This window comes from Chaetura pelagica, unplaced genomic scaffold (genome assembly GCF_000747805.2).
Source record: "Chaetura pelagica isolate M959 unplaced genomic scaffold, ChaPel_1.0 scaffold107, whole genome shotgun sequence".
NCBI lineage: Eukaryota > Metazoa > Chordata > Aves > Apodiformes > Apodidae > Chaetura > Chaetura pelagica.
The window spans coordinates 3,630,612-3,651,024 of NW_009953979.1; the positions used below are offsets into that span (position 1 = coordinate 3,630,612).

The window sequence follows — 20,413 nt, forward strand, 5'->3', positions numbered from 1 at the left end:
CTGACATGTCTGGGTGCTGCACCCCTCCACCCTGGCCTTGTGGCAGGAGGGCAGTATGTCTGCTCCTGGACCACAAGGTTGGATGTCTCAATCAGGCTTGAGGTCAGGCCTGGGACAGTCCTGCAGGCAGGTGGCCAGGCTGTGCTTCCCATGGGGCTCATCCATGTTGCGGCCAGAACTTTGCAAGGCACTGACCAACAGCAGCAAGACCAACATGAGCTTAGGAGTGTTTTGTCTGTCCAGCTTACATGGCACCAGGTCAGGAGGCATCTTCACTCTGCTGTGGGATTTGCTGTGGTGTGTACCCCAGTTCTGAGCCTTTGGGAGTGCTCAGCTCTGCCATAAGGTCGGGAGGAACTCTTTTCATTATGCAGGGCAAGAGATCATGCCAGCACTTTTGCCCTGCAGATGTCCTGGAATGATGGAAAGTCCTTGTGGAGTGAGCAGAAGATGACAGACCATGACCAAGAGAATGAACAACCTTCAAGGGGAGCAGGAGGAGCTGCCAGTAGGCTAAAAGTGCCAAGCCAGGCAGGAGTTGAACCTGAAATCTCCTGATCCATAGTCAGGCACATTGTCCATTGTGCTACTGGCCCTGTCCTCCTGCTTTTTTCTTGCTGGCCAAGAGTGGTCTGGTTTTGGTGAATTCACAGTCACTGTTTCCATCCATTCATTTGGGCATGGATCTCAGGGGTATTTCTTCTGTAGTTTTCATGTGAGCTCTGAGGCAGACCAGAGTTCCTCAGATCCTCCTTCTTAATATTCTTGAAAAAATCTCTCTTGCTGATCATCAGAAACCTCTTCCTCTCGTAATAAACTTTCATGTAATTGCCCTTGACCCCCTCCAGTTGTCCCCTTGACTGACTGCACCACCTTATGTTTCCCTTCCAGGCAAATATTGCCCAAAGGTAAGTCTAGGTCCACCAGGAGTGACTAAGCATGCAGTTATGAAGCTTCTTGCTCTTTCCTGAGGAAGGCTTCACTTTCTTCAGCTTCTTGATGAGGCCACCCACGATCCATAACCTCTCAAGAGGACCCATACCACTGACTGAAGCCCCGTGCATCATGTTTCACCCGTAGCTTGTTCCTGAGGTGATGACTCTAGTTGGCCAATGCCTTGCAGAGCCCTGCATCTCAGCTCCCCGGAAAATGAGGGGTAATACAGAGGTCAGTGGTGCCCCAGGGCTGACCCTGGCTTGAATTGAACACACAATCTTCTGATCTGAAGTTAGATGTGCTGCCCTTGTGCCATGAGGTCAGGGTGGAGGGATACAACTCCCTGCCGTGGCCCCCAGCCTTGGCATTGTTATGTCCTCTCCATGAAAACCACCCCAGGGGTCTCTAGGCAGCCCCAAGAGAAGCACCATGAGAAGTAGAGAAGTCAGGGCTGCCCTGTAAGGAGAGGCTGGCCAAGTCGTGCCCATGAAGGGACGGGGCAGAAGTGCAGAGGGAGCAGCAGGGGTCCAGGACATGAGGGGGCAGCCAAACTCAAAGCAGACTCCACACTCCTGTTGGAGGGGAGGTGACCCCAGTCAGGCTGTGCAAAAGGCATGATGGTCCCTCCTACCACAGGACTTGAGATGGATCCTGTGCCAGGTGAACGGGGTGTCTCTCCTCAGGAAGGTGATGGGCCACCATCCCTCCTGCCTCTCTGGAGACACCCAGACCAGAAGCTTATTCCTCCTGGGAGAGTCCCTGAGGGGCCACGTTTTGGCCTTCCTCCTCTGAAGTCATGACACAGAGCCATCCCTGCAGCCTTAGGGAGTCAAGTGGTAAAGATGCTCCCGCTCCTTTGTTAGATGAATCAAAAAACAGCCCATGGACATAGAGTCCGAGCTGATGCACAGCTGGAATTGCATCCAGCTCTGACCTTGTGGCGCAATGGTAGCGCATCTGACTCCAGATCAGAAGGCTGTGTGTTCAAATCACACCGGGGTCAGGGTGTCCCACCTCCAGAATGGGGGGGTTTGATGGGCAATGGTGGCTTTTTTTTCCCCTCCCACTCTTTACGCCATAGCCCTGGTGAAGGGCAGCAGGTGAGCCATGGCAAAACGGTCCTTCCCTGATGGACCAGTAGATTTAGACTAGATATTGGGAAGAAAACATTTAAAATGAGGGAGGTGAAAGAGGAGGAAGTTGACACAGGTTGCCCAGAGGGTCAGCAGAAGCCCCACCCCTGCAAACATTCCAGGTCAGGTTGGACAGGGCTGTGAGCAACCTGATCTAGTTGAACATGCCCTTGCTCACTGCAGGGGCATTACACTGGATGATCTGTAAAGGCCCCTTTCAACCCAAACCATTCTCTGGTTCTGATGGGAAGTATCTGAATAGCTTCAGCCTTCCCCTGCCCTATGTTCATCTTGACTGTCCTCACATGGCAAGTGCAGGACAGCCAGGGGATCAGACCCAGCCAGCATGGGTTCAGAGAAGGCAGGATTAAGCTGATTTTCTATGACCAGTTGACCTACCTAGTGGATGAGGAAGAGGCTGTGAATGTTCTCTTCCTGGACTTTGGGAAAGCCTTTGGCACTGTATCCTAGAGAAGCTGGCAGATCATGGCTTAGACAGGTGCTCTCTTTGTTGAGTTAAAAACTGGCTGGATGGCTGAACCCAGAGAGGTGTGATGAATGGAGTTAAATCCAGCTGGATTCCAGTCCCAAGTGGTGTTCCCCGTGACTTAGTTTTGGGGCCAGCCTTTGATATCTTCATCAATGCTCTGGATGAGGGGATCAAGTGCTCCCTCAGTTAGTTTGTACATGACACCAAGTTGGGCAGGAGTGTTGATCTGCTTGAGGGTGGGAAGGCTCTGCAGATTGGTTAGATGGGCCAAGGCCAATTGTATGAGGTTCAACAAGGCTGAGTACCAGGTCCTGCACTTGGCTCACAACAACCCCATGCAGAGCTACAGGCTTGGGGCAGAGTGGCTGAAAACCTGCCACAAATATCTTGGAGGACGGGGATGGAGGGGACAATTTTCAACACAGGAAATTTGTCAGTCCCTGTTCTCAGAGCTCCCCACAGCTGGGCATCACTGCTCTAAAGAGCTCTGGGAATGCCCTAAGCCTGGCAATGCCTGGGAACCATAAACAGAAGGAAGAAGAATTTGGGGAGCCAAGCAGGGCAAGTTCTTAATACCCTGGAGGTATTTAAAAGATCTGTAGACGTGGTGCTAAAGGACTTGGTTTAGTGGTGGAGTTGGCAGTGCTGGGCTAATGATTGGACTTGATGATCTTAAAGGTCTTTTCCAGCCAAAACAATAGTAGGATTCTACTGTTCGAGGTGTTTCCTAAACCTGAGCCAAAAAAACCCCACTAAGTGAAGGACTTCCCGTGACTCCCGTTCTCCCTTATCTGATGAACACAGACTGAAGGACTCCCACCCCACTTCCAAAAACTCCTGGTGTGCCACGGGTGGGTTGAGCGAGCAGAGCTGGGTGGGTGTCCTCCAGATGTCACTGCCTCACTCTTGGTTAATGTTCCCTGCTATTCCAAAACCGAACAAGCAAGGGGAGCACCTGGAGGCAGGGCAGAGGTCTCCTGGATGAGGACCAAACACACATCAGTGTGACATGAGGAGAACATGGCAGCTGGAATCTCTACGTGCCAAAGCCTTGTAGATGCCGTACAGGGGCAAGATTTAATCTGGTATCTGGTGGGAAGTGTCACTTCTGGTTAGAAGCATTATTTCCACTGCAGCCAATGAGAACAGTTTTTACATGTCATAAAAAATGCTGAGATTTAATATCATTCTCACTCTTCAAACTTTTAAGACTGTTTAAAGTTGTGGGTTTTTTTCCTTCTTCTTTTTAAGAGCAGGAGTGACTTGATGCACAATGAGTAAGAGGTTTCATCAAAAGGACAGTTCAGCAGCCAGTAGAGCTTGATGTCTCCCATGCAAGGGAAGTTGCCATAGTTTGCTTAGTAGCCAAATAATTTCATAATCTTGAGATTCTTTGATTTTTTTCTAGTTAAAACACTCTATCTTGCATAAATAAGGATCTTTTTGAGGCCATATCAGACAGGAAAGCGTGAAGGAGAAAGGCTTATAAATATTCCATAAAGTTGTAAATTCTTGTAACAAATGCTGCTTCAGATAAGTCTTTATTCTCCAATGAAAATCCAGCTCTCAGAAAATTGGGATTAGGCCTGTTGAGGTCCATTATACCAAACTGTTCACTCTAAATATTGACATGCAATGAGCTTGACCAGAGGAGGACATGATGCCTTTGAGAACAAGCCTAACTTTCCTGAGTTGAGAGCCCTGCTCTCAGCACTAGATTGGGTCCAGCTCAGGATTTTCTGTGTCTGGTGAAAATAATTGCAGATCCTTAAATATATTGTCAGGCAGTGACAATTTTTTTCTGGCTGTGGAAGGACCTGTGCCATTCCTGTGTCACTGGGCCATGTTCACTTCTTGCACCATCCCATGGCTGCCTTGGAAGTTGAAGTTACATTTTAATCTCCCTCCATGCTGTTGACTCAAGGCTCAGTGTCTAAGCTGAGGACAAGGTCACACCTTCCTTTTAGTGACCAAGGTAAGGAATTTTTTTTCCTGATGGGCCTTTTTTAAGGATAAAGATGGTTCTGTTTGTGGAGGGAGGGTGACTCCTAAGCACTGGTGCCAATAGCAAGGTCTCTAGTCTCTTTTTGCCTCAGTATTTGAATCACCCATGAAGCAGCTGCTGGGGAAGTGATGGAGTCTATTAAGACCTAAATCCTAAGCTTTGGGTCTCTTATTTTCTATGGTCAGGTCTGTCCCTGGAAGCTTTCATCCCTATCCTTATTCACCTTTGAGGATCACCCCTGCACCCCTTGGTGCAGAGCAGGATGGAGGTACCAGGGCTGAGACTCCTGGTCACCCCTGGGATGCCCCAGGCTTCAAGTGTGTGGATGAATTCTTGTAAATATCTTCAGCAGTGACGTGCAAAAAGAAGCAAAGAAGGATATCTCTGGGTTTGCAATTTTTATTTCAGTTATTTAAAAGCTGTGCCAGTTGCAAGGGACATCATAAAATGGAGCAAGTGGGAAAACAGATGATAGAAGTATTTCTGGCAGGGGAAAATAACCCAGAATGTCTCACTGGACTGGCATTTACAACCCAGGAATGACACGTGGACATTTGCAGACAGCAAACTTGTCAACTTCACAGGCACAGCAAGGTCAAAAAGATGAAGACATAGATGGTCCAACAGCTCATTGCTTTGTTCCTATGTTACAACATGAGGCCAAGGTTGCCCCAGCAGAGAGCTGTTGGGGATTATTTCTTTCCCAATATATTAGTGATGGCATGTGGCTGATACCAGGAGGCAGAAGGGCTTTCAGGTAGTGCACTGGTATGTTAAAAATCAGGCCATAAACCAGATGTGGTATGAGATGGATTATTAGCCAAGACATCCCCAAGAAAGATACATTTCTTTGGGATGGTATCAGGACAAAACAACAATAAAAAGGACTCAGAGCAATTTCTTATATCTACCTCTCTTGCAATCCCCAAACCTGAGAACACACACACACACACTGTCCTGCATCTTTCTCTTAGATCAGTATTTTTGAGCCAAAACTGTGTAACATTTTTATCCCACTGTTTCAACCAAATCTTAAAATCTCTTTGTGACATTAGATTCAGGACCTCATTTTGCTCTTTTTCACAGAGCCAGGGTATATTCCTGGGTGAATATCAAGTAGTCTCCTTAGGAACTGGACAATGGTAAAGTCAAGTCCAAAAAGACCTACACAAAGCACAAAGACCACCCTTGTGAGCAGACACCAATGCTGACAGTGAGGGATAACTTTTTTTTTAAAGGGATAAATGTCTAAACGAGAGACATACATGTAGAGTTCATCAGTTTGAAGGTGACTGTTCTTCTAATAGTATTGTCTGCTCTATCACAGTTCACTGAGTTTTCAAAGCCCCAGGAGTGTGCCAGACATTTCTTATGCCTAAAGTTTGCAGTGAAGAAGTCATGATGTGAGTTTCTCCTGAGAAGGAAAGTGGCAAGATGGACCAGGACCATATGGCCCCTCTCAGCACATCATTCCTCTTCTCTCAAGGTTGATAGAGGAGTAATACCAAAGGGCCCTTTTCCTTAAAACATCTCATATATATTGGTATCCCCTGAGACAGCAACCATCCACAGATGAATTCTTACAATACTCCTGGGAAGGATGGGAGATAAAACCTTGTCATGGTTTTACCAACATAGGAATTGAGAGACTTTATAGGGAACAGGTTGCTGAAGCAAGGAATTGAATTTGTGTCTTTGGAGGTTCCACTTTTGGTCCACCACATTGTCCCTGGTGGTGCCAGAGAAGCTCAGATATCACTTTGATAGCTGTCCCAGAACATTTAAATTTGCTGTAATCATCAATGAGTTGCACAATTATCCAGAAAGACGAGTTCAGCTGTGGTACTGTAACAAAGATCAGCAGATTCCTGGCTGCTCTCCTCTCCTCTGCCTGCTTCTCTCTGTGCCTCTTATCACCCTTCTGACTGGGGAAGGGCTTGTCCAGGTACCAGATGTGGTACAACAGAGACAACTCTAGTGCAAAAGAAACTGTGTTTAGCAAGGCACACAAAGCTGCCTATAAGTGTCTCTCTGTTCCATCTGGGTAACAGTAATTCCCCCATCTGAAAGAGCTGGAAGACCAGGCAGACCTTCTCACCTTGATATTATCAGTACAGTTTTCTTGGGTGCCTGATCTCATGGCCAAGTCATTCTCTCAGCACACCCTTTCCACAAGGTTTGTACCAGTGAAAGCTGAACAACTGCTTCTTAGTGTTCAGTGCATGGAAAATCAACCAAATTATCTGTCCTTTTAATGAATTTTCCCTGGGATTTTGTTACTCACATAAGAGCAGGAGCTGTTGGCCAAATGGGATTTGATCACACAGCTTGCTTGCTTCCTTCCTCTATGCTTCTGAGATTTTAAATGGATAATAGATAAGGAGTTAGGCTTTTTGTTATATCTTAATCAAATCACAGAAGGTTTGGGGTTGGAAGGCACCTTAAAGAACACCTAGCTCCAGCCCCCCTGCCATGGGCAGGGGCACTTCCCAATAGACCAGGTTGATCCAGGCCTCATCCAGCCTTGCCCTGAACACTTCCAGGGATGGAGCAGCCACAGACTTCTTTGGGCAACCTGGACCAGTGTCTCACCACCCTCACAGCAAAGAATATCTTCCTAATATCCATCTAAATCTTCCCTCTGTAAGTTTTAAACCATTCCCCCTTGTCCTATCACTACAGACCCTTGTCAAAAGTCCCTTCCCAACTTTCCTGTAGCCCCTTCAGGTACTAGAAGGTGCTCTAAGGTCTCCCTGGAGCCTTCTCTTCTCTTTTTTCTCCAAACTCTCTCATTCTGTCTTCAGAGCAGAGATCCTCCAGCCCTCTGATCATCTTAATTTCTAATTCTTTAGCACAGCTGTGCTTGTATGTGTGCTCTTTGTACCAGCAGCCACAAAACCATACCCAGTGCCCTTCTGAAGGACTGGACATGAAAGTGAAGGCTGAGTGAAACTGTTTTAGACCCCCAGCAAAGGCGTGGGTGTAAAATCTGTACAGAGAATTCTTGAGAAACACATCCTGTAATGCTGCTAGTGAGTCTTGGCCTTTCCAAAGGTCATTTGCCTGGCCGTGTGTGGCTCATTACCCAGGAGGAATCCCATCCTAGGGATGGGGATTGAAGTGCTGCAGTTAAAGGCATGGTTTCCCAGCAAAGCCATGCGTGGGAGCTATTAGCTGTGGGTTGCTCTGTGGAGACCTTTATGTGGAAGGCTGGGAGTGACCCTTTTAGCTGTTGTGGGGTTGGGTCCCTATAAACAGCCTTGAACATTTTGTAAACTTCAGCCAGTGAAAATTGGATTGTCTTATGCCCTATAAGTGTGTCTGTGAAAAGGGGAGTTCATTCAATGGTTTCCTTTTCTTTTTGTGGGACTTTTTCAGGCTGAACACTGCAGGTGCTGCAGTATCCTGCTCTCAGTTAAGACTGGACCAAACCTCATCCCCCATTACTGGATATGAAATAAGGACAGAAGCAGAGACCAGGTTTACACAGTGCTCCCAGAGGCTCACCTGATAGGTGCTTATTTGTCCTTATTCTCACTGAGATATTCAAGGGTCAGAGACAGCAGATATCAGGGTGATGTTTAGGATCTTTTCTCTGACCTCTAAGAAATGGCATAGTTACATATTGAGGTGTTTCATCCACAAAGGCCACAATTCCAGCAAGAAAATTAACTGAAACTTGTCTTAAACTCAAGATTGGAAAGCAAACCTTTTGGTGATGAGGGCAAATGCAAACAGCTCTTGTTCTCCAGCCAGGTACTGCCTCTTCTCCTCCCATCCCCAGCAGATGTGGCCCACCAGGTGGTAGAAACCAAATAGCATTTACGCCTCCACCCCTGCACACCTTGTGCAATGCTCTGATTAGTTCACTGGAAATTGATTATGTACTTGATTATGTCATGGTTTATGTAACAGGTTCTGCCTGTGATATTGACCTCAGAAGATGTGAGGTGCTCTCCAGAGGGCTAGCAATGAGGTAACTGTGTAAACTGAAGTAACTAGGCAGTCCTCCAGGTGGCTTCTTTTTGTTGTTCTTTAAAGGATTTTATTTCAAGTCATCTTTTAGAACTCGATGGATATATTTTGTTTGTCAGATTAGTGGTATATTTTCTTTTAATATTATCCCTCACTGTGTGTCATCTGTCCAATTAGAGATCTGCAGTGATTGACTCCCAGATTGGGAGTTAGATGTCACTCACAAGCATCTAATTCCTGTGAGTTCCTCTGGTGACAGTGACACCCAAGCAGAGACAAGCACAGTGAGGAAGCCTGTGCAATCCCAAACTTTAATCAGGACGGGATCTGTGTAGAAGATAGGTGTCTTAATCCTAAATTGTTTAAATTACAGGAAAGATTGATAGCAGCCAGACAAAGAGGTGTTGAAGAATGCTGAGCTGGGGGGCAAGAAGGCAGTTGCTGGAGCAACTTGCTGAAGGCTCATTTAAAATTGGTGTAAAACCAGACAAATATCAATACCTGTAATCAGGTTATGAGAGACCTAGGACTCTCTAGTCTGGAGAAGAGGAGATTCTTTAAGAAAGAACCTTTATCTTCTTAAGAAAGAAGGTCCTTCAACCCAAACCATTCTATCATTCTATGATTCCCAGATGTGACTGGTCAGGGGAGTATTTTATGTCATTTCTCATGGGCTGCACAAGGCTCAAAGCAAAGACCCTCAGGTGTGTTTTACCTCTGCTCTTCCATCAGTACTTACTGTGCCTGTGATGAATGGGCCTCTGGCAGAGAAACTTCAACTTTTTAGAGGAAGAAAAGTACAGCTGAGCAGTTAGTGAATCCTGAGGTGTGAGAGACTTCCTAGTGTCTCTGAAAAGGCACAATAGGAGGCTGGGGAGCCTCTGTGCATGTGCAGGTGAGGGATGCTGCAATGCAGCAGTGTACAAGTACAGCTTTCCTGTCTGGATTTGTAACTAATCACTTCCTAATAATTTATTCCTAATAGGTCATCTTGATCTCCCCTCTCTCAGAGTAAAACCATTCCCCCTCATCCTATCTCTCCATACCCTTGTCAGAAGGAGCTTTCCTGTAGCCCTTTCAGGTACTGGAAGGCACTCTAAGGTCTCCCCTTCTGGAGCCTTCTCTTCTGAAAGCTGAACAACTCCAACTCTCAGCCTGTCTCCAGAGCAGAACTGCTCCAGCCCCTGCATCATCTTCGTGGTCCTCTTCTGGACTCCCTCCAACAGCTCCACTTTGTGAATATTTTGCATCAGAGCAAGATGTATCTATTAGAAGGTTTCCACTAATACAGCTCCATGGATGATGCAACTTCAGCCCTCATGTTCCCATTCTCATTGTGCCCTTTGCAAGACGATACCAACAGATACCCTGTGAGATGGCAAGTTAGTAAATGGACATGGCAGTGGTAGAGACCATACATGATTTGCAGACTGATTGTTCTGAGCTGCTCCTTCCCTGAAATATGAGGAATATATGGATCAAGAGATGTGAGATGCAATGGAGATGCAGGTTGGAGCCCAGCTTCACCTGGGCCTCTCCAGGCAGAGGTGCAAAGAGTGCATATCTCCTACCACCAGCTACCTGCAGTCAGTTGTGGAAGAGAAACACCCCTTTACTTACACCACAAAAGAAAGAGCTGTACATTTGTTTGACATTGATTTCCCACATAGAAAGCTCTAACAGCAGACTAGCCAGCTACAAAAGCAGGAAAACCCAAATTTGTTTGTTAAAATTGCCCTGTGCATAGATGGTGATGATGGTAAAATGAATGTAGGGTTTCAGTCTGTGTTCTTTAATCTTGTTCACTAAGTCTTGGAAGAGCTAGACAAAGGACATAATTGAATAACATATTATTATCCTAATCAATTAACTGATTGGTGACTGATTGGAAGATGAAGCACTGAAAACATAAATCAGTTTGCATGCACGGTAAGAATTTATGCCATAATTAGGAAAGCCAAGAGAACACTGATGTGTTAACATGAGCTTGGTTTTAATGAAATATAAGCATAATCTTTCCTAAAAAAACATGTGCCTGTGTGGTTTTAAAGGCATACTTATAGTTAAAAGGGCAAAATAAAGGCCTACCAGTGTCCAAATATATGTACCCCACTTCATATAACCAACCTCAAAAGTATAATAGTTAGACTCTAAAAAACCCCATTTTATTAGCCATTATCTGTTAAGTTGTGGTTAAGGGAACATCTCTGGGAAAATGTTGAGGCAAGAAGCAATGAACACCATATTATGCTCATTATGAACTATTATGAGCTGTTATTATTTAGTTTGTCAACCAAGAAGGAAGGAAACCACCTGCCTTGCAGAAGACTGAGAAATCTACTAAGTCATTTCATGCTCCTTTATCAGGATGAGGTGATGCTTGCAAGTGCTGACCCCACTCAACAGTTCAGATTTTACTAACCATATCACCTTTGGAAAGCTGTGCTGAAAGCAAAATTGGATTGCAAACATCAAAACATAAATACCCATTTATACAAAATAGAGACAAATACAGAGAGCACCACTGTGAGATTCTGTGTCCTTCACGATCCTCCAGAAATCCCCATATGCTGATGTACCAAGTTCTTTTTTGGAAATAGCTGTTGGATCCGTTAAGCTGACCATCTGCTCCTGATCTTAAAGTCAAAATTAAACATCTTTTGAGTGTCATATGTCTTCCCTTTCTCTCATTTGCTACCAATATTCTCGTGGTATCTTTTATGTCTTATATGCATTGCAGTGTTTTTTGCATAAGGTTTGAAAAGTTGACATTCAACAGAGATCTCCAGAACTTTTTCCTGGCCCTGACTGCCATGGGACACAGCTCCATGCCATGTTCCAGCCCCAGGTCACTGCTGTGCTGCACAAAGTGCTCTGCTCCTCAGGCACTTTAGACAAGTTTGGGCTGGTTTTAAGGAACTGGCTTGCACCTGTCTTTGTTTTTACTAGGAGTCAAAGTCATGGAATTTTCCTATGGTTCTGAATAACACTCTCAATGTGCCTGTGCTAGCAGGGCCTAAAATGTTGCCCTCTTTCCTAGAGGGCTGCTTTCCTTCTGCAAGAAGAACGTTGTTCAGCAAAATCTATGACAATTTGCATCTCTGAAATTTAAACTAGGTGGTTCTGATAATAAGATTTATTCTGTTCCACAGGTGGGAAACAGTACAGCCCTGAAAGCAAGCAGAGGTTGTTCAAACACTTCATGTGACAGCAAAGCATTGTCACCAACTTCCCCAGTGCCACTTTCTGATTTTATTTGGGGAAAAAATGACTCTTCCCTAACATGAACTTCTTTAAGGAGCAAGGAGTGCTCAAAAAAACACACTTCCATTTGCAAAATGTCACAACATCATTGTCCTGCTTTTGTGTACAACAGGTGGGGGAAATGCACATTTTGATGGGTTTTCAGAAAAACAAAAGGGTTTTGTTTCCTTGTTTCTCAGCGTTCATGTGGCAGATCATGTTGCAGGTCTCTCTGTTGGGGTGTCCCACTAACAACTCACTGGAAGAGAAAAGAGAGGAGTGACAGTCACCTCTCCTATCCATTAGAAATGGAGACAGTTGGAGAATGATTGGCAAAAAGAAAATAAAAAGAAAAAAAATAATTTCCAAGGCAGGGGTACCAAGAAAGACATTCTGGAGTACTTGACATTTCCTGGTTAATTAGATTTTATGGGTAGCAGAGGGAAATCAGTGTTTATCTTACTGTTAATGGCTGCATAAACATTTAAATAACTCATGTTGTTGCTACTTTCTCAGCTGCTTCAGCTTGCCTATTAGTATGTAGATTAAAAACAAAAAACAATAATGTTTTAATCCTATGGACAATTCTTAGAACAAAAATGCCATTAACTCCAAGTTAGATATAATAAATGAGGTAATAAGGAAGCAAAATAGCTGAACCAGAATGCCAGAGCTAGGAACTACAGAAATGCCTGGGCTTTGACAGAGATTAACCTGTTTATTATGTGTGACAGTACTTGGACAAAGACAGGATTCCCATGGGGGAAAAGCTGTGCCAGTCATTTGACATTTGCAGGCCCAGGATTTAATGGAAAAGAACCTTCAGTGTGATGATCCCCTAAGCAGTTCATAGGCATGGGGGTCATGCTCTTAAGTGAAGCCCCACAAGGTGTTGCACTTTGAGCACTTTGCCTGCTGAGACTCTCATGGAATCAGCCCATTGACCCAAACTTTTGGAGTAATATGAGGGGAAACAAATGGAGTTGTCAAGAGCTGGTAAAAATGCAAAGTGCCCAAGATGGGATGTAAGTGAAAATTAAAGGAGGGAGAGACCTTCGTGTCAAGCCTCTGCAGTGGGTGAGGATGTCCTGAAACCTGTTTATAAAGTGACAAAGCAATGTTGCATCATCTCAAATCTTTCTCAGTGCTCTTCCCTGCCTTTGACATAATCCACCTGGTGACAGGGATGGGGAGACAAAGACAAAATGTTACACTACTTGTCAGTGAGTGACTGATCCAGGGTCAAGACTGGAACCAGACTGCACTGTGGCTGACTCCCAAGCCCTCTGCCTGACTCATCCTTGTGCTTGTGTTGGAAACAGGCCCACAAAAACCATGAGAACTGATGCAGCTCAGTGGGGCTTGGCTTGTGATCACATTATACAACGGACACCGTCAGTGGAAATTCACCCTTGGGGATTGCAACATGTTCTCTGCACATTTCGTTGCAACCTGTGATAAGGGGGCTATAACCACTCTGCTTTCCAGAAGGTTTGTTGCAGTTACTTATTGACAAAGCACTCAGGCATCAAACTTGCACAGTCCCACAGGCCTTATAAATACCAGGCCTTTACCAGCCTCAAGCAAACTTCACCCTCCCTCAGTCTGCCAGGCACTTTGCAGGAGCACACAGTCCACAACCGACCAGCAACCATGAGGATCCTCTACCTGCTCTTCGCTGTTGTTCTCCTCCTCTTCCAGGCTGCTCCAGGTGAGAAGCAAAGCGCACCCTACAAAGAATGAAAGGGCTTGAAAGCAGAGTGTGGGCACAGGAGGAGAAAGGAAACTGTCACCTGACAGGCAAAATTTGATGCTGTCAGGATGGTGCTATGGATGGGGCCGAGAACATCCGTGCTCATCATGGCACACTTCCTAAAAAAGCAGCTCACAGACTGGTAGAATCAAAGACTCACACAGTGCTTTGGGTTGGAGGGGACTTTAAAGATCATCTAGACCCAATCCCCCTGCCACATTAGACCTGCTTGCCCCAAGCCCCATCCAACCTGGCTTGGAACACTTCTGGCTACAGCAGTTCCTCTGGGCAACCCGTGTCATTGTCTCACCAGCCTCATAGGAATCAATTTCTCGCTAATACCGCTTCTAAATCTACCCTCTTCCAGCTTAAGACTGTAACCCCCCATCCTAATGCTACCTGATTGATTGCATATTTATTTTTCATCATTTGGGACTGAAAACTGGTATTTTAACACCTTTCCCTTCCCACAGGCTCTGCAGATCCTCTTTTTGTTGACACCATGGAGTGCAAGAGCCAGGGGAACTTCTGCCGTGCTGGGCCATGCCCACCCACCTTCACTGCCTCAGGGTCCTGCCACGGGGGGGCCATGAAATGCTGTTCAAAGTAAGTACTTCAGGACTGAGGGACATCTGAGGGTGGTTTTGTCCTGCCTCTTTATTTACTGTTTCTTTGAATACTATGCATAATGCAAGGGGTTTGTAGGCAGCTACTTGTGACAAAGTCCAGGTGGAGGATGCACAGGTAGATATGGTAGATGTGTGTTAAAGGCGAAAATTCCTTTTGATGGAAGTGATCATAGAATCATTTTGTTTGGAAAAGACCTTTAAGATCCTCAAGTCCAACCACTAACCCAGCACTGCCAAGGCCACCACTGACCCATGTCCCTCAGCACCACATCTGCACAGCTTTGTAATCCCTCCAGGGATGGGGATTCCACCAGTGCTCTGGGCAGCCTGGGCCAGGGCCTGACAACCTTTTCAGTAAAGGACTTATGTATAAAAGTTCAGTAGGGTCCAAATTACCCAGAATTCAGTGTTTTTTACTTTATTTTCAACTCTGATGAGGAGAAATAAAAGAAGTTTTTTCAATAAACTATTAGGCAAGTATTTAACAGTATTTTCATCCATCTTGGAACAAAAATATGTCTTCCCTCTTTTAATTTCCAAAATGACCTAGAAAACTGAATGTTAAAGGGGGCAAAATGCTCACAGAATTCTGTTTCTCATTCTCTTCCCAGTTTTTCCTTCCTCCCACCCCTGTACAGCCCTTAGAATGATGAAGAAGAATTAATTTATCACTGACTGGAGAAAAATTAGTGTGCATTTCATTTTTCACTTTGGAGAGCACTTTCTAATAATGTTTGGAGTTTCCCTGATAGCAAGGGTTTTTTTTTTTTCCTTTAGGTTTTGAATATGCTTTTGGGGAATGCACTTTAGCTTAGGATCAAATATATTCCTCAGGCATTTAATGCTTACAATGATTTTGTGTTACTTATGGCCAGGTGATGATCATTGCCAGGTGCAGTGACTACCACACACAGAGAATTCAGTGGCAATTTAGGAGAGAATCCTGTATCTTCTGTGAAAAAGGGCAGGCATGATTACATAATTCATCCCAGCAAGAGATGCTCAGGCAGATCCTCAGCCATTGATATGACTGGACATAACCTGGTTAAAAAAAAAACAACAAAGGGAGAATGCAAATCTGCATTTATTTTTTTCTTAGTTTTCCAGAACTCCTTAGTCTGTTATTTATAGAATTGTCAGAGTTTAAAGTTTCCCAGAAACTGAAGAAGTGTGATGAGATGGGTCTAGGGAAGAGATTTCATAGCACATGGGGATCCTCAGTCAGACAGTGGCTTCAGGATACCCAAATCACACCAATAACTGGACAGGTTTGTTCTCAGGAGATTCAGATGCTAAGGAAGCTTCCACTTAGTAACTCAGAAAAACATATGGCACAGAAGCAACCCACTATGAGATGATTTTACAAAAGAGTGATGTGATCCCTCAGTCTCTGTGCACAATTATTCTCTCTAAGAAGCAATTTCTACTCATTGCAAAAAGACAGTGGGAAGCAGATGGCAACCTTCAGCACTACATTTCAGTAAGAACTGGGGCTGGGAAAGGAACCAGAGCTCCTGAGTTTGTTTCCAGGTGTAACTATTCTACAGAAATACTCTTTCTTGTAAGAATGTACCCATAAGTGATGTTGATGGATGCTAATATTCAGGATTAATTTTCAGCTGGGTCGATCAATATAGCAGTAGAAATTGAAACCAACAGGATATTCTGAGGTACAACATAATATTTTTGCAGTTCAGGATTCAACCAACTGAATTGCTTTGAAATTGGACACAAAGAGTTTGATTCAGCAAGCTACACTGAGATGTTTAGGTGCCTTGGAGTATTTAAACTATATATGCATATTTGGCTGCCAAAGCTCCTGAGGAAACACTGCTTTTCAGAAGAGATGGCTGGAGGCCAAGCACATACCCCAGAGCTCTCCAAATGGCACTAGACTTGTGTGATTCAGTAACTGAACCAAATCTCCAGGGTTTTTTTTGGGGGGGGTAAGCTGAAGCAAAACTTTATTACTGGAATCACGGAATCTCAGAATGGTTTGCATTGGAAGGGACCTTAAACATCAACCAGTTTCAACCCCACCCCGACCATGGCAATAAGACTTGTTTGCCAGTGATCATGGTTCTTGTGGACTGGATGTCTGCAGACACCTGGCACACATGGGGACCCTTCCACAGAGGCATCTCTATGTAGGTTTTTAAACCTGCAGGCTGAACTCAGCCTGTGCATTTATTCTGAAAGGTAATTAGCAGATACTGAGGCATTTAGAGACGGAGCTTATACTTCAGCAAAATTACAAGACCCTTTGCATCCTTGCAGGATTTCAGCGGAGTAAGAAGAGGCAGCTTTCCTGGGTCAGTGCCCTTGTATCAGCATCAGGTCCACTGCCTCGAGGGGCTGATTTTGATGGATTCCTCCTCTGTCTAAATCCTCCTGCAAATGAGCATGAAAAGAAGCTTCCAGAGGGCACATCCTGTTAGCACACTGCTTCTGGAGATCCAGGTTTTTCTTTGCTGAAGTCACTCCCTTTTTTTGCTTTTAATACACAAGCCACTTTGGTACCTTGGCCACTATTCCAGCCTACCTCACAGGGATGTTTGGATGCTCAATCACTTCAGGTTCATGCAGTTCTTGGAGGATGTGAAGCGAAATATATATATTATTACTTTATTCACACACACAAATAAATGTCTTCTTAAACCAATAAGTGTGATCTTTTGTTGTTATTAGCAGTAATTTTGTCTGTGGTTTTGACTCAAGGCTCATGAAGTCATGCAATTATTTTAAAGAATTAATTTTTGCAGTCTCACATATTCCCAAATCATCTGGAAAAGGGAACAACTTAAACAGCAACCACTTTTGATACTAAATACTTTAGCATTTAGGATGATAAGACTGAAAGTTGTGTGAGAACTGCACAAACAGCACTTGATAAAGAATGACTGAATTAAAAATGGCAATCAATAAGCACCTCCGGTATTGCAAGCTTCATTTTAGATACCTGTGTCACTGTGTTTATACACACACCTGGCTTGATAAATGCAGTGATAGGGTCTGAACTCTCTATACCCAGAAGTAAGATTTGGGGTGATATATAGACTGTGTCTGAAAACATCAGGCCTGTATTCAATAACAGTCAGAAAAGTAAATTAAATGTCCTGTTTTATTGAGTAATACAGATATAACCATGAGCCCTAATTAACAGTTACAAATGCACAATCCATTTCTTCTCCCATCACAACTGGCCATGGAAGCAAGAAGTCAATTTTTTTTACTCAGTTTCCTGCATCTATCTTGAAAAGATATCAGGGCCTGAATTCATCCTGGTGCATTAGAAAGAAACTAGGAGCTTTCCCGTGGCACTGGAGCCTGTTTTTAAGCAACTTAATTGTTCCTTGTGTCTCTGGACCTGTATCAAGCCAAAGCTAGAGGTGCTCCTTCCTCACAGCTGTAGCCTTTTCTTTTTTTTTTCTAAAGAGTCTAAAGAGTCACAAATGAAAACCACAAAGGAAATGCAGAACTCAAAAAGTTTATATTAACACAGGGTGTGCAACATTTTATTTAAAAGCTTGACAACGTTCTAGTTAGCCTGAAGAGGGCAACACGTTCAGATATTCCCAGCTATTTTGGAAATTACAAAGTGTCCTGGTTTGAGCCAGGACAGAACCAATTTTCTTTCTAGTAATTTTACTTTGCAGTTAAGTCTCTTCTAAGTAGCTGCACTTGCTGAAGTTAACAGCCTGTTTTCCAGCCAGTGTCTGCTCCTAGGACTGACAGCACGGATGTTTATAGTTACTGCTTGTGGGAAATGGCTCTTCCTCCCCATATAAGTCTAAACAAAATGGCTTTTAAGCTAGCAAAGCCCTTCTGCTGATTGCACCCAGCTAAGGGACCAACCCCAGGCCTGCTGCTCGAGGACAGACAAAAGTAAAACAACAGGTGTGGTAAAAGGCAGGAAGGGTGGGCAACAAGTTATGCATTGCCCCGAATAGTTACCACCCTAACTTGGGGCTCATGGATGCTACTTGGCTCTGGACATCAGCACGTTCATGCGTTTTGCTGGTGGCACTGACTGGACAGGGGGTCACTGGGTACAAAAGGCGACGGGTATTGCAGGAGACAGAGCAGCCTGCTCGGATGCCTGACACCCCTCTGCTGCTCCTCGGGTCTGCCCGGCTGCAGAGCCTGGTGCTGGGCTCTGCTGGGCCTGGGGACCTGCCCGGGGACCCACCTGAGCCCTGAGGGTGGGTGTGCCGGGTCCTGCCCCTGCTGCTGCCTCTGCTGCTGGGGGAGAAGCACCAGGGGCTGCATCCCAGAACGCAGGGCTGCACCCCCCCACGAGCCAGGGCTGCCCCCTCACACAAGCCAGGGCTGCCCCCTCACACAAGCCAGGGCTGCCCCCTCACACAAGCCAGGGCTGCCCCCTCACACAAGCCAGGGCTGCCCCCTCACACAAGCCAGGGCTGCCCCCTCACACAAGCCAGGGCTGCCCCCTCACACAAGCCAGGGCTGCCCCCTCACACAAGCCAGGGCTGCCCCCTCACACAAGCCAGGGCTGCCCCCTCACACAAGCCAGGGCTGCCCCCTCACACAAGCCAGGGCTGCCCCCTCACACAAGCCAGGGCTGCCCCCTCACACAAGCCAGGGCTGCCCCCTCACACAAGCCAGGGCTGCCCCCTCACACAAGCCAGGGCTGCCCCCTCACACAAGCCAGGGCTGCCCCCTCACACAAGCCAGGGCTGCCCCCTCACACAAGCCAGGGCTGCCCCCTCACACAAGCCAGGGCTGCCCCCCCACAAACCAGGGCTGCACCCCCACACGAGCCAGTGCCAGAGGGAACCTCCTTGCCACAGGAGTGTAATGACTCGGTACAACTCCTCCTTCCTCTCCCCACACTTGCACACACACTGGGGGCTCTGCAAGGAGGGCTGTGTAAGGTTTGCCCTCCTCCCTCCCTGCCCTTTACCCACAACCCTCTCTCGGAGAGAACATCCTAAGGACACAGCACTTCCTGCATCACCTCCCTGAAGGGCACAGCACTTTCTGCACTACTACCCTGCTGTATCCCTGGTAGCCATTTGCCATTTTTACATTTTCCCTAAACCTCACCCCTCAGCTTGTGTTAACTTTTAACAAACCGGTTAATTCTTAAACTAAACATCAGCCTGGGTAACAATTTGTGGCCGTGGTGAGGGTGGTGATCTAACCTGTATATCTAAAACAGGGTCCTGCCGCAGCCAATCCTCTGAGAGAGGTGAGTGCCACATCGTGTGAGCCCGGGGGTCATTTAAAAACCCCTCCAGACTGGGGGGGAAGTCCTGGGAGCACCTTGACACCTCTTAGCCCCCCTGGCATCAGCTCACAGCACTGCTGGACGGGGGTGTGCAGGAAGGCTCCTGGTGATACCTATTGCTATAGAAACCAAGGTCACTGCTTGGCTCTGCTGAACGTTTTGTGTGCTGGAAATGAAAGGGAGGAAAAGGGATCACACCTGTGACCCTCCTGAAGGGAGAAACAGACTGGACAGGTGAGGAGAACTGACCAAAGGCAGTGTTCTATCCCATGTGTCATACTGGGTATAAAGCTGAGGGATCATGAGGGTCAAGCTCTCTTCATCCATGGCTGGTGTCCTGGGAGGCCTCCAACCATTCATCTGCCTTTGGTCCTGATCCCTGTGTTCCTGAGTCGGTGTGTTCCTGAATCCAGTTCCCATCTGCTGCTGAGTCCAGGAGCCCAGTCCAGGACTTCCCCAGAGCCAGCCCTGCACTGTGCAAGAAATACTGTGCAATAAGCTGTACCTGTGCAAGAAAAAAGTCTCTTGACTTCTGAAGCTTTGGATCTGTCAACTGAGTCTAGATCAGTTTCTCCTGAATGAACATTTACACCAGGAACATACTCTGTGTTAAGTGACACCAAGGGCAACATATTCTACCTACCTGTGTGGCTTCTTAGACAAAAAAGGTCTGAGGATATTGCAATGACCCGTGCTCGAAGCTACCTCAAACAATCTGCCCGACTGGATTAATATTACACTTGTATCAGCAACTAAAAATTTCAGGAACAGTTTTATGGCAAAATGGAACTACTCACAAGATCTCTTGGCCTCCAAAAAAAAAGATGGTTGTGTTCAAGGTGTGTATCAAGAGCTATCTCTGAACCACGTCCAAGATTTGTTCAGGAGATGGCTGACTGACCCACTCCTGAGCTACACCAAAGATCTTGGTAGCACTTAAACAACACACTATCCATTAGATAGCACATCTCACTGCCCATAACCTGATTCTGTTCAGC

General features: G+C 45.8%; 1 long non-coding RNA gene and 2 other non-coding genes across 3 annotated transcripts; 2 read left to right on the top strand and 1 right to left on the bottom strand.

Moving 5' to 3' along the window:
- Positions 1 to 523: 523 nt before the first annotated feature.
- Positions 524 to 596, bottom strand: TRNAH-AUG. Its single transcript has one exon. It is a non-coding gene; the product is annotated as a tRNA-His (tRNA).
- Positions 597 to 1,867: 1,271 nt separating this feature from the next.
- TRNAW-CCA lies at positions 1,868 to 1,939 on the top strand. Its single transcript has one exon. It is a non-coding gene; the product is annotated as a tRNA-Trp (tRNA).
- Positions 1,940 to 13,434: 11,495 nt separating this feature from the next.
- On the top strand, positions 13,435 to 16,826 carry LOC104392760. The gene is made up of 3 exons (XR_719872.1): positions 13,435 to 13,493; positions 14,009 to 14,141; positions 16,442 to 16,826. It is a non-coding gene; the product is annotated as an uncharacterized LOC104392760 (long non-coding RNA).
- The last annotated feature ends 3,587 nt before the right edge of the window (positions 16,827 to 20,413 follow it).